Genomic DNA, 15127 nt, shown 5'->3' with positions numbered 1-15127 from the left:
GAACCTCCACCATATCAACACAATCCATGGTTCCATTGCCCACCATTTAGTCATATTCATAGTTATGAAAATAGTGGTTTTGCTTTTTATGCAATAGTGATAGACATAGTACTTTGCAAGTAGTTTAGTAAAAATACTCAAATGACATGAGCAAGTGATGAACTTGCCTGAACACTGCAAAGTGTTGCAGTTGGATGGTGTGGACTGACCCTTGTCCTCTATTGCTGAAAAATAGCATCATTGTCCGATAAGGGCAATGGTTAAAGAAGCAATTATGCATGCTTTCCATTTTTTAGGGTTTGTTCCCCCCTTCCGGTGTTTTATTATTTTATGTGAGAGGTTAATACTAAGAACAATTTAGGGATACTCTGCTTAGGGTAAAATACAACCTTGAAATGTTGTCAAGGTGTTTTTAAAGTCCCAAGGCATTTATGGACTTATTTTTATTATTGAAAATATAAGGTGTGATTTAATTGATTATTTTAATCATTAAATTTAGACTTAATCTTGTTTGTCTCCAAAAATTCTATTTCATATTTTATTATGATAGAGAATTTTATGCTGAGTAGTTTTCTTTTTTTCTTTTTTTTAGAGCCATATTTATTTTATAAAATTCAGAGAAAATCTCACTTAAATTGGCCCCTCGGGCCCACTTGTCAGGCCGCCGAGCTGGTTAGGTTGGACCAGCCCACTGGGCTCGGTCCAACCGACCCAGTCGCGTCGTCTTCCTCCCTCACTCTCTAACCCTAATCCCCTTCGGGCTCCCGCGACCAAAATCGCCTCCGCCGTCGCCGCTTTAATTCCGCCGCCTCCAGCCGTCGCCGGCGACGAGGTGGTGCGGATCTGGACCGCCTCTCGACGGCGGACCTGATGGTCTACGTCGATCTGACGCTTGCGTAGCCGTTCGCTTGCCATCGACCCTCCAGTGCGCCAGGCCTTCGGCGTCCGCCGCCGCCGTGCGTTGGAGAGGCCGTGGCCCTTCTTCCTGGTGCTCCCCAGGCGCGTGGTGCAGCGCTGGGGTGCTGTGGTGGTCGCCAGGGCTTGGCTTGGCCAGGCCTGGTGCCGCCGTGCTCTGACGTGCGCCGCCATGGCCGCCATGACCGTGTCGGCCATCTCCTCCCCGGTATGTGCTTCTCCTTTTTTTTACCTGTTCTACTTCTTCTCCACCTCCTCCTCTTCGTCTAGCTTGGCCACTGGCCTGCTTCTCCTCGTAGAGATGCTGGCCGTGCCGATGTGCTGCAGCTGCTACGCCTTGCTAGCTGTGTATACGCGTATATCTTGTTGTCTTTCTTCTTTGTCTTTGCTTGTCTTGTTTGTCTTCTGCTACGCTGCTTGTGCTGCTGCTGTGTTGTTCTTCTCTAGCACCTGCTGTTCTGCCTTATGAGCTTTTGTTCATAAGCATATTGTGATGCTTTGTTTAATTATCTTGACTCCTGTTGTTGCTCTGTATCCATGCCTCTCCTGTGTATGCAATGGCTTGCTTCTGGCTTGATCATGCTGTGATGATCCTTGCCTTTGGCAAGTGCCAGTGCTCCTGATGTGCTATTATTTGTGCTCTAATTCATGGACATGCTCAATTGAACCTATCTGTTGCATTAACAGCTCCATCCCTTGATGGAGTGCTTCTGGATACAATCATAATTCATTGATTTGATTAACTATGGAGCAATTATTGACTATATGTGGCTATTTCATTGGTGGTTCTGCTCTGCTTGCTCGGTGATGCTCTAGCATGCACTGGAATGCTCTAGCAAGCTTCTGATGATCACATGATCATCAGTTGCTTGTAAATGATGTTGTTTCATAATTGTGCCTCACTATTGCTCACTCTGTGTTGTGTGTGCATCACACAGGCTTGGCCTGGTGTGTGATGGTGCTTGCTTAAGCATCAGCTAATGCTTGCAATGATCCATTGGATCATCTGCAAGGCTCTGGTGCATCTATTGCTTGTGTATTTCATTTATCTGTGTTGACTTGCTTGGCTGAATGGATAAATGATGTGAACTGCGATTATGATCATCTTTTTAATTATGACAGGCTAGATGGATGCTAACCCTTGGTTGTGTACCCTAGTCCATCATTTGAACCCTTCTGGTGATGATAACTGTGCAAGGCTTGTGATTTGGGGCTGTTTCAGTGGTTGAGGTGGCCTCAACAGCAATTCTTCTTTGTTCAGAAGCTCCCACCTGTTGGGTTTGTGGCTTGATGAATGCATCACTGGACAATCACTTGTTGGATTTCCAGTGAGCTTTACCATTGACAAACAAAAATAGGCACATGTTGCCTATCTGTCTGATGGTATTACTGGCTGTAGGTGCTAGGTGATTTGGGCTAGGCTAGCTGTGAATCCATCCTTTGCTGGATTTCCTTAGTTGTGCCACTGATTTGACATAACTAGCGTTCCCCTTGGATGATTTCCTATTGGCCTCTCCCCTCTTTGCTTGCACCAAATGGCTAGTAGCCAAGTGATGATACAAATAGGGTTTCTACCCTCTTTTGCTTCTGTGACATATGCACATGCTTAATTATGAGCAAAACCATGGTTTGCTCATGTTTATCTGGTATACCTCACTCCAGCTCCTAGAAATTTGGTGTTGGTGTAGAGGTTTGCTTCTGATTGATGACTTAAGTTTGCCCTGCTCCTCCTGGCTAGCTTGAGCTTGCTCTACTCCATCTTGTGCTTGTTCACAGTTGACAGTTCTTGGTGAAACTGTCCCTGGATGATTTCTGGTGGTTTGCTGTTCTTCCTGTTCTAAGTGTTCTTGTGTTCTTGATGCACTTACCCAACTGCTTGTGTCGATGGACTGGTTAGGGTTTACTGTGGAGGCTTTTATCTGTCTGGCCCCTTTCTTCTCTGGTCGACAGCACTGCCTGGCAATACTTGGTGACTCACTGGCTGTGTGAGTTGCTGTTGTGCATGCACACTAGCTGTGTGAGCAGCTAGTGTGTGTGTGTGTACCTGGTGCTTGGGACTTGGGCTGTGAGAGGATCAGCTCGGCAGCTTGTGGTCATATCCTCTCCAATAACCAATTTTCTTGCTAACCTGCCAAGTGGCAATGCCACTTGGCATAACTTGTGTTTTGCTTTGTTTGTGTGCAGGGAACTCGGAGATGATCAAGATGAAGTGCAAGATCATCTTGATCCAAGATTTTATGAAGAGCAACTTGTAGTTTAGGATGGATTATTTCATTGTAATTTTCTTTCTTTTTCTTTCTCCATTTTGTCAATTCTTGTAATGTGTTGTAATATTTTATATTTCAAATCTGAATATTGTAAAGACAATGTATCTTGTGTGATTATCAATAAAGCTCCAATTTTCTCTAATGAGCTTTACTTAATATTTGTATTGTTCATATTCTTTATTATTTAATATTTGTTTGAAGAATTACCTCAATATTGAATTATGAGATATTCATATGGTGTTTGAATTTGAAATTCAAATGTAACTTGTGTTTGAATTCAATCATGCAACTTAAGTTGTAATGCAATAACTCTCCTCTCTTCTCAAAACCCTAGTTTAGTTAGGTGAGAAGCAAGTTTGTCGCACTCTCGAAACCCTAACCCTGTAAGGTGTCGAGAGAGAAACTTGTCCCCCTTCGATGCAGTTTTGTTTTAAAAGCGTGAAATTTCCCCAGAATTTACGATGCAATGCACATCCCTTTCTAAAATCTACCCCTCGATCGACTCTAAACCTGGGACATTACAGCCTTTCCCCCTTATAGAAAACTTCGTCCCGAAGTTGTGGTTGTAATACCTGAACAGTTCGGGGTATGTTTTCCTCAGGTCTTCTTCCTTTTCCCAGGTGGCTTCCCTCTCGGGGTGATGCTTCCATTGAATCTTGCAATACTTAATGGCTCGATTCCTGAGTTGTTTCCAGTTCTCCTCGAGAATCTTAGCTGGCTTCTCGATGTAGGTCAAGTCTGGTTGTAACTCGAGCTCATCATGTCATACTGGCTCATCTGGGGTCTTTAAGCATTTCCTGAGTTGCGACACATGGAATACATTGTGAACTTGAGCTAACCTTCCCGGTAGATCCAATTCAAAGGCTAACCCTCGGTTCTGACTCAGTATCTTGAAAGGTCCGATGTATCTAGGGCTCAGCTTTCCCTTTACTCCAAATCTCTGAAGACCTTTCATCGGACTTACCTTAAGGTATGCCATGTCTCCGACTTGTGGCTCCCAAGTCCTTCTCTTTTGGTCTGCATAGCTCTTCTGTCGACTTTGAGCTATCTTTAGCCTATCTCTTATAATGTCAGTGATCTGTTGCTTTTCCTTGACATAATCAGGATTGAACTCCTTGCTTGATCCTGCCTCATACCAACATATTGGTGATCTACACTTCCTTCCATACAGAGCTTTGAATGGTGCCATCTTGATGCTGCTTTGATAGCTATTATTGTAGGAAAACTCTGCTAGTGGTAAGTGCTCCTCCCATGATCCTCCGAAGTCTAGGGCACATGCCCTAAGCATATCTTCCAATATTTGGTTTGTTCTCTCTGTTTGTCCTCCCGTCTGAGGATGATAGGCGGTGCTATAGTCTAACTTGGATCCTAAAGCTTCATGTAATTGCTTCCAAAATGCTGATGTGAACACAGATCCTCGATCTGACACGATCTTCTTGGGCACTCCATGTTTACTCACAATTTCTTTGATGTAAAGATCGATGAGTTTCTCTCCTTTATCCTGAAGTGTGCACTCTTCATCAACCGGTCCACGATTACCCATATCATGTCCTTCTTTTTATTAGTCATGGGTAGTCCGGTGATGAAATCCATTCATATCTCCTCCCATTTCCATTCTGGGATTGGTAAAGGTTGCAACTTTCCTGCCGGACTTTGATGTTCAGACTTCACCCTTTGACATGTATGGCATTCCGCCACGTATTGTGCTATCTCTCTTTTCATGTTATTCCACCAGAATAATTCCTTGAGATCCATGTACATCTTTGTACTTCCTGGATGTATAGAGTATGGGGTTTGATGTGCTTCCCGGAGTATAACTTCCTTGATCTCAGCAATATCCGGAACGCAAATCCTTTTCTGGAACCATAATGATCCCAACTCTCCTCGGTGAAATTCTGATGGTCTTCCCTCATCAATCCTTCTCATCTCCTCCACGAGGAATGGATCATCCAATTGACCCATGATTATCTCATTCTTTAAGTTCACACTAAGTTCATCGGCTACTTGTAATGCCGACAGTCCTTCATGAGCTTCTTTCTCCCAAAGTTGTATCTGGGCTTGGCTTATTTCTTTCTTGAACTCCGGTGCCATTTCTTGTTCAACTACTCCAGTGCTCTTCCTGCTCAAGGCATCTGCTACAACATTAGCCTTTCCTGGAGTGTAATTGATGGTCAGGTCATAATCCTTGATTAGCTCCAGCCATCTTTTCTGTCTCATGTTGAGTTCCTTCTGAGTGAAGAAGTACTTGAGACTCTTATGATCGGTATAGAGCTCACACTTGGCTCCATAGAGAAAATGTCTCCAAGTTTTAAGTGCAAATACAACCGCTGCTAACTCTAGATCATGTGTTGGGTAGTTCACTTCATGAGGTCTGAGTTGCCTTGATCCATATGATATTACTTTCCGATCTTGCATGAGTACGCAACCCAATCCATGTTTGGATGCGTCACAGTACACGGTGTAATCCTTGCCAACTTCCGGAACTGCTAACACCGGTGCTGTGGTGAGTTTCTCCTTCAGAGTCTGAAAACTCTTCTCACACTCATCAGACCACACGAATGGTGTGTTCTTCCTTAACAGCTTGGTCATTGGTCCTGCTATCTTAGAGAATCCTTCAATGAATCTTCGATAGTATCCTGCCATTCCTAAGAATCCTCGGATTTCTTTGACAGTCTTTGGTGCTTCCCATTCTAAAACTGCTGCTACTTTGCTTGGGTTTACTGCTATCCCATCCTTGCTAATAACATGACCAAGAAATTCTACTTGATCTAGCCAAAACTCACACTTGCTGAATTTGGCATAGAGTTGATGTTCTCTTAGTGTTTGCAACACTATCCTAAGATGTTCAGCATGTTCAGCTTTATCCTTAGAATATATCAAGATATCATCGATGAATACGATGACAAACTTGTCTAGACATGGCATGAAGATCTTATTCATAAGATTCATGAATATTGCTGGGGCATTGGTTAATCCAAAAGGTACTACCAGGTATTCATGATGTCTGTACCTTGAGACAAAGGCTATTTTCGGAACGTCTTCCTTCTTGATCTTTATCTGATGATAACCGGATCTTAGATCAATCTTGGAAAAGACTCCCGCGCCTCTAACTTGATCAAATAGATCTTGTATTCTAGGAAGTGGGTACTTGTTCTTGATAGTAACATTATTCAAATTCATGTAGTCTCCGCACATCCTTCTGCCTCCATCTCTCTTATCCACGAATATCACAGGTGATCCCCATGGTGATATACTCTCTTGAATAAATCCTTTCTGTTCCAGGTCATCCAACTGTTCCTTGAGTTCTTTCAACTCCTTAGGCCCCATCTTATATGGTGCCTTTGCAATCGGAGCTGTTCCTGGAATTAGGTCGATAGTAAATTCTATCTCCCTATCTGGTGGCATTCCAGGTAATTCCTTAGGAAAAACATCCTGGAATTCATTAACTACAGGTATATCCTCCAGCTTTACTTCCTTCATGCTATTCAACTGTAGCTCGACTTCAATCTGTTTATGCTTATCCCCTTGGTAGATCATTCTACTTCCATTGGGGCTTTTCAAAGACACTGTCTTGTTCACACAGTCTATTAATGCTCCATTTGCCTCTAACCAATTCATACCTAGAATGACATCAATGTCCTTCATCGGTAGAATGAACAGGTCTGCGTCAAACGCGCACTTATTGATCATAATGATCTGTCCTTGTTTGACGTGGGTTACTACTATCGTTCCCCCCGCAGAAAGTATGGTTATGGGTTTATCTAACTTAGTGCAACTAATCCCATGTTTGATGATGAATTGCTGAGAAATGAATGATGTAGTTGCACCAGTATCAAAAAGTACTTTGCCAGGATGAGTGAGTATCTGAAGCGTACCTATCACTGCTTGATCGGAGTTCACCACCTCCTCCAAGCTGGTGCAGTTCAACTTGCCGAAGGGTTTCTTGTTCTTCCAGTTCCCTCTGGTATTCCCGCCTCGGTTTCCTCCTCCTCCTGACTGACCTCCTCCACTTCTGTTCTTAGGGCAATCCTTCAACATGTGCCCTTCCTGACGACAACCAAAGCATATTATCCTTGGCCTCTTGCAATCCTTTGAAAAGTGTCCTTTGCCTCCACAGCTACGGCAAACAATTTGAGCCATGAACTGGTTGTTTGGACCCCTTCTGTTGTTGCTGTTGTTGTTGTTGTTGTTGTACCTTGGCTTGAAACTCAAGCCAGTGTTAGGCTTGTTGCTGACGAATCTCTTAGGCTCAAATTTAGCCTTCTTTCTTTTCTCCTCTTGCAGTTGTTTGAAGTCATCGTCAAGAGTGATGGCTGCATCCACCAACTCCTGAAACTCAGTAGCTCTCAACATCCTGAGCTGTACCTTGAACTGAGGATTCAATCCTCGCATGAACCTCTTCTTCTTCTTGTCCTCGGTGTTGACCTCCTCAACGGCGTACCGGGATAGTCCAGAAAACTCCCTGACATAAGTCAGGATAGCCTTATCTTTCTGCTCGAGACTTTCGAACTCTCGGCGTTTCAGCTCCATAATGCTTTCAGGGACATTGGATTCCCTGAACTCCTCCCAAGTGAACACTTTCCCAGCTGGATAAACGGCTACTATATTATCCCACCAAGATGCGGCGGGTCCACACAACAGATGTGTTGCGTATCTGACCTTCTCCAGGTCATTGCATCCGACCGTGTTGAGCTTTCGCTCCGTGTCCATCAACCAATCCTCCGTGTCCATGGGTTCGGGCGCGTATGCGAAGGATATTGGCTTAGTATTCTGGAAGTCCGACAAAGTGACTCCCTGATTATTAGGCCTCTCCACCCTATTCTGCTGTAGCAGCTCCTGAAAGAACTTGTTCTGCTGCTCCATCATCATGCGTTGCCTTTCCTCCAACATTTGCATGTATTGGAGGAAGTTTTGCTGCGTCATGGGTGGTGGTGGTGGTGGAAACTGGTTTCTGGCTGCTTCATCAGCCTCCTCTTTCTGCTTTGCCTCGCGCTCGAGGCGCTATGCTTCGCTCTCCTCACCCGGCGCTCCCGACATACCCCCCTAGTTCTGCAACACAAAGTGGTACTCATAATTACTCCATGCGCAAGTTTTCTGAGCTCAACTTTGTGCACAAAACTAGTCACGCAATGGAAATCAAGAAGCAAATCCAAATCATACAAAACATATATCATGTATATACATACTTAAGTGGTTTATTACAATACTCAGTAGCGATGTGAGTATGCAAACTCACTTATTGAAGTATATGTACAAATTTCTACAAATATTACATACTACAATACATGTGGTACAACTGTATTGTAGTCTCGCCTCCCATGGTGGTCTCTAGTCGTGCTTCACTCCCGGTACATCCCAGGCTTCCATCCGGTCGAACATGTAGTCCTCCTGACAGAATCTGGAACATAGGGTCTTCCAGTCGGCTGATAGTCAGAATCAGAGGATGATCCCAGGGAGAAATCTGTGTTCATGAACTAGTTATTCAATGCATCATAATCCACCCATCGGGTGTACTCCCCTGTGACTCCGCCGTAGGTATTTCCACCATCAGTATCCGACTCAATCAGTATAGGATAGTCCTTAAAGTCTCCCCTATTATACTGATCGTTCTGGAACTGGTTTGTGGCGTCCTCCTCCATCTCAGAATTACCTCTGACTGGATCGCCATAGGTTCTCGTGTCTGACCCCCAACGCCAACCTGTGGAGTTCTCTATAGGAGTCTCGGAACGCTGATGGTTTCCGGATTCCTCTCCACCCTCATAACCTCCATGGGAACTACTAGGAAAGTACCTAGGTGTAATAGGTATGGTTTGTTGTTCTGGATGGTCAATACTAATGAAGTCACCAGCTGAATAAAGTGGTGTGTGAACCTCACCCTCCATTGGTTCCTTCCCCTTTGTCTCCTCCTTGGGCTCAGTGAATTCTTCCAACATTGTGTCAATTGCCCCCGACAAATGTCGGTTCAATTGAAAGAACAATGACAGAAGGTTGCGACTATTAGCCATGTACTTAGCGGCTTCTGCTGGTTTGCGTTTTGCATACTTGAAGTGGTTAAGCATAGGATCATCTTCCTCCTCCATATGAGGAATATGTGAGAATTCGGAACCAATAAGATCCTTGGTCTTATGTTCCCGAATATCAGTGATTGCTCTCATGATAGCTATGTGGTAGGCTATTTGGATAGTTCTAGCCTCACCTGCTGGCATCACTACACTCATTCCTAGGGATTCTGGAAGTCTTAGTCCCACCCTACACTTCGCTAATACCGTACCGTCGTAGTACATGTATTTCATTACTTCGATTTGGGAATCGCACCCAAATTCAAGCAACATGGCACGAAGAATGTCCGCAAGTCCTCCATCATATTCACTTAGGTTTGATTCCATCACTTTCACGTTACGTCCCGAACGTGAACTTGCCATAGTTGGCTGTAGAATAAAAAGAATATAATATTAGTAATAATGCATCATAATAGAGATAATAAAGAATTATCGCACTAAAAGATATGATGGTTTTATTCTCAAGTGAATAGATACCATATTTTTAGAGAATTATTTACTAATGCTATTTGACTCCTAACGTTTTCGTCCCATTTACTAGGTTCCAACCTAAGGTCAAAGCTTTTGCTCTGATACCAACTGTGGTGACCCTGCATACCACTGCATGTTGTAGTATGCCAGTCGTTGATATAACATTCACGAAGTACCAATCCGCAAATATTACGCCCCTCAGAGTAGTACAACAGAACATAGCAGGTCCATAACTCATTCACTTATTATTACAAGCAACATGTACATATCATCTCGGAGCTCCTCTTGGGTCCTAAGAGGGATACTCCTGGGTTCGAGGCGAACCCGACTTAACTTACAATATAAAAGTCTTACTATGTTATACATTTTATTCTCCTCGAGCAACTAAGTACTAAGAGTTCGTACTGCTCGGATACTACTACTACTCGATAGGTCTAAGCTTGCTCTCCTCCGGAACCCTCCCCGGTTCCGTAGACTATGAGGTAGTCTACTCCTTCGATACCTCCGGAGAGGTCTGGTTCTTCATAGCCGATGACTTCAGCTCCTTCAGGGTTGTCGTTGTACTCCTCCAGTCGATTCAGACAGTCTAAGCAGGGATTTAAGAGTGGTATGAGTACGAGCGTACTCAACCAGTTCATTATAGAAAAGAGGTGTTTAATGCACTAGCTACGGTATTAGACCAGAAAGTCTAATACCAATGCAGGTTTTCATAATCATTTCTTCAAAAGGTTGCTTTTATTCAGAAGAACTATGTCCGTCAGCCTTCACCGGTTTACTAGAACTTCATGGAGTTCCTTTCCGGTAGCATTCGCAGTTCCAAACCCGGAACAGGGAGTGACAGGTCACGATTCATTACACTCTGCAGAGGTGTGTTGCTTTACCCATAAGAGATCTTAACCTTGGTGCCAACCGAGTCTAGTTCTCGTCCACACTTCCTTTGGTGTGAGGCCCGGTATAAGGTCTAGCCAATCATGTTCCTCCGCTACCTCGAACAACCACCCTTTGTTGCAATCTCCGACCCTGGGTCCTCGCCGGTCCTCTTACACCAATTAAGGATGGACCCCGACCACGACGTCAATGCAGGGCTCTACCATACATTCTTCACCGACAGTTGCAACCCATCATAGACCACATTACCGTGGGGACTTCTACGGGTTCCCCACCCTGCATCTTGTCTCTCGAGATCAAGTGCCTACAGTAATGCGCATCCGTTGATGAACGAGAGGTGGAAACACTTTTGACTACTCTGTCCCACTCTAGATCTTATGGTTAACACGGGTATTACGGCACAAGAATCACTGGACGACATTTGTTGTTTAATCCTAGATGGATATAAACCCTTGCAATGGAACCTCCACCATATCAACACAATCCATGGTTCCATTGCCCACCATTTAGTCATATTCATAGTTATGAAAATAGTGGTTTTGCTTTTTATGCAATAGTGATAGACATAGTACTTTGCAAGTAGTTTAGTAAAAATACTCAAATGACATGAGCAAGTGATGAACTTGCCTGAACACTGCAAAGTGTTGCAGTTGGATGGTGTGGACTGATCCTTGTCCTCTGTTGCTGAAAAATAGCATCATTGTCCGATAAGGGCAATGGTTAAAGAAGCAATTATGCATGCTTTCCATTTTTTAGGGTTTGTTCCCCCCTTCCGGTGTTTTATTATTTTATGTGAGAGGTTAATACTAAGAACAATTTAGGGATACTCTGTTTAGGGTAAAATACAACCTTGAAATGTTGTCAAGGTGTTTTTAAAGTCCCAAAGCATTTATGGACTTATTTTTATTATTGAAAATATAAGGTGTGATTTAATTGATTATTTTAATAATTAAATTTAGACTTAATCTTGTTTGTCTCCAAAAATTCTATTTCATATTTTATTATGATAGAGAATTTTATGCTGAGTAGTTTTCATATTTTTTTAGAGCAATATTTATTTTATAAAATTCAGAGAAAATCTCACTTAAATTGGTATTTTGGAAATGTCCAAAATACCCCTCAGGCCAACTTGTTAGGCCGCCGAGCTGGTTAGGTTGGACCAGCCCACTGGGCTCGGTCCAACCGACCCAGTCACGTCATCTTCCTCCCTCACTCTCTAACCTTAATCCCCTTCGGGCTCCCGCGACCAAAATCGCCTCCGCCGTCGCCGCTTTAATTCCGCCGCCTCCGGCCGTCGCCGACGACGAGGTGGTGCGGATCTGGACCGCCTCTCGACGGCGGACCTGATGGTCCGCGTCGATCTGACGCTTGCGTCGCCGTTCGCTTGCCATCGACCCTCTAGTGCGCCAGGCCTTCGGCGTCCGCCGCCGCCGTGCGTTGGAGAGGCCGTGGCCCTTCTTCCTGGCGCTCCCCAGGCGCGTGGTGCAGCGCTGGGGTGCTGTGGTGGTCGCCAGGGCTTGGCTTGGCCAGGCCTGGTGCCACCGTGCTCTGGCGTGCGCCGCCGTGGCCGCCATGACCGTGTCGGCCATCTCCTCCCTGGTATGTGCTTCTCCTTTTTTTTTCTACCTGTTCTACTTCTTCTCCTCCTCCTCTTCGTCTAGCTTGGCCACTGGCCTGCTTCTCCTCGTAGAGATGCTGGCCGTGCCGATGTGCTGCAGCTGCTACGCCTTGCTAGCTGTGTATACGCGTATCTTCTTGTACTCTTCTTTGTCTTTGCTTGTCTTCTTTGTCTTCTTCTTTCTGTTGCTTGTCTTTCTTTGTCTTCTTCTTTGTGTTGTTCTTCTCTAACACCTGTTGTTCTAGCTTATGAGCTTTTGTTCATAAGCATATTGTGATGCTTTGTTTAATTATCTTGACTCCTGCTGTTGCTCTGTATCCATGCCTCTCCTGTGTATGCAATGGCTTGCTTCTGGCTTGATCATGCTGTGATGATCCTTGCCTTTGGCAAGTGCCAGTGCTCCTGATGTGCTATTATTTGTGCTCTAATTCATGGACATGCTCAATTGAACCTATCTGTTGCATTAACAGCTCCATCCCTTGATGGAGTGCTTCTGGATACAATCATAATTCATTGATTTGATTAACTGTGGAGCAATTATTGACTATATGCGGCTATTTCATTGACTGGTTCCTGCTCTGCTGCTTAGTGATGCTCTAGCATGCACTGGCATGCTCTTGCAAGCTTCTGATGATCACATGATCATCAGTTGCTTGTAAATGATGTTGTTTCATAACTGTGCCTCACTATTGCTCACTATGTGTTGTGTGTGCATCACACAGGCTTGGCCTGGTGTGTGATGGTGCTTGCTTAAGTATCAGCTAATGCTTGCAATGATCCATTGGATCATCTGCAAGGCTCTGGTGCATCTATTGCTTGTGTATTTCATTTATCTGTGTTGACTTGCTTGGCTGAATGGATAAATGATGTGAAGCTACACCGATTATGATCATCTTTTTAATTATGACGAGGCTAGATGGATGCTAACCCTTGGTTGTGTACCCTAGTCCATCATTTGAACCCTTCGGTGATGATAAGCTGTGCAAGGCTTGTGATTTGGGGCTGTTTCGAGTGGTTGAGGTGGCCTCAACGGCAATTCTTCTTTGTTCAGAAGCTCCCACCTGTTGGTGGGCGTGGCTTGATGAATGCATCCTTTGGACAATCCCTTGTTGGATTTCCGGTGAGCTTTCTTGTTGACAAACAAAAATAGGCACGAGGTTGCCTATACATACGATGGTATTACTAGCTGTAGGTGCTAGGTGATTTGGGCTAGGCTAGCTGTGAATCCATCCTTTGCTGGATTTCCTTAGTTGTGCCACTGATTTGACATAACTAGTGTTCCCCTTGGATGATTTCCTATTGGCCTCTCCCCTCTTTGCTTGCACCAAATGGCTAGTAGCCAAGTGATGATACAAATAGGGTTTCTACCCTCTTTTGCTTCTGTGACATATGCACATGCTTAATTATGAGCAAAACCATGGTTTGCTCATGTTTATCTGGTATACCTCACTCCAGCTCCTAGAAATTTGGTGTTGGTGTAGAGGTTTGCTTCTGATTGATGACTTAAGTTTGCCCTGCTCCTCCTGGCTAGCTTGAGCTTGCTCTACTCCATCTTGTGCTTGTTCACAGTTGACATTTCTTGGTGAAATTGTCCCTGGATGATTTCTGGTGGTTTGCTGTTCTTCCTGTTCTAAGTGTTCTTGTGTTCTTGATGCACTTACCCAACTTCTTGTGTCGATGGACTGGTTAGGGTTTACTGTGGAGGCTTTTATCTGTCTGGCCCCTTTCTTCTCTGGTCGACATCACTGCCTGACAATACTTGGTGACTCACTGGCTGTGTGAGTTGCTGTTGTGCATGCACACTAGCTGTGTGAGCAGCTAGTGTGTGTGTGTGTACCTGGTGCTTGGGACTTGGGCTGTGAGAGGATCAGCTCGGCAGCTTGTGGTCATATCCTCTCCAATAACCAATTTTCTTGCTAACCTGCCAAGTGGCAATGCCACTTGGCATAACTTGTGTTTTGCTTTGTTTGTGTGCAGGGAACTCGGAGATGATCAAGATGAAGTGCAAGATCATCTTGATCCAAGATTTTATGAAGAGCAACTTGTAGTTTAGGATGGATTATTTCATTGTAATTTTCTTTCTTTTTCTTTTTCCATTTTGTCAATTCTTGTAATGTGTTGTAATATTTTATATTTCAAATCTGAATATTGTAAAGACAATGTATCTTGTGTGATTATCAATAAAGCTCCAATTTTCTCTAATGAGCTTTACTTAATATTTGTATTGTTCATATTCTTTATTATTTAATATTTGTTTGAAGAATTACCTCAATATTGAATTATGAGATATTCATATGGTGTTTGAATTTGAAATTCAAATGTAACTTGTGTTTGAATTCTATCATGCAACTTAAGTTGTAATGCAATAACTCTCCTCTCTTCTCAAAACCCTAGTTTAGTTAGGTGAGAAGCAAGTTTGTCGCACTCTCAAAACCCTAACCCTGTAAGGTGTCGAGAGAGAAACTTGTCCCCCTTCGATGCAGTTTTGTTTTAAAAGCGCGAAATTTCCCCAGAATTTACGATGCAATGCACATCCCTTTCTAAAATCTACCCCTCGATCGACTCTAAACCTGGGACATTACACCCGCCCTTCTTCTCCTATCCGTCTCGGTCGACAGATACGTACGCCAACTTTGGAAGTCGATGGCGTACGCCGGATCGGCGCGGAGGTCTGGCGGCAGGTACCGCCTCCTTCGTCGGATCTCCGCGTTTCGATCAGGCTCGCGTGCAGGGACTGGAGGGATGGGCACGCGGCGGCAGGCAGTTGCACGCCCGACCAGGCCTCGTCGCACGGCAACCATTTGCCGTGCATGAGCCTCCCCACCGTGACGGGGAGCGACACCCTCTTGCTGCCGCTGCCGGACGCCTCGAAGTCGTTCTTCTTCTTGCCCATAGTGCTGTGGCGGTGG

The sequence above is a fragment of the Lolium perenne genome, chromosome 4, assembly GCF_019359855.2.
Source record: "Lolium perenne isolate Kyuss_39 chromosome 4, Kyuss_2.0, whole genome shotgun sequence".
NCBI lineage: Eukaryota > Viridiplantae > Streptophyta > Magnoliopsida > Poales > Poaceae > Lolium > Lolium perenne.
The sequence above is the reverse complement of the archived record's forward strand: the minus strand, read 5'-3'. Positions refer to the sequence as shown.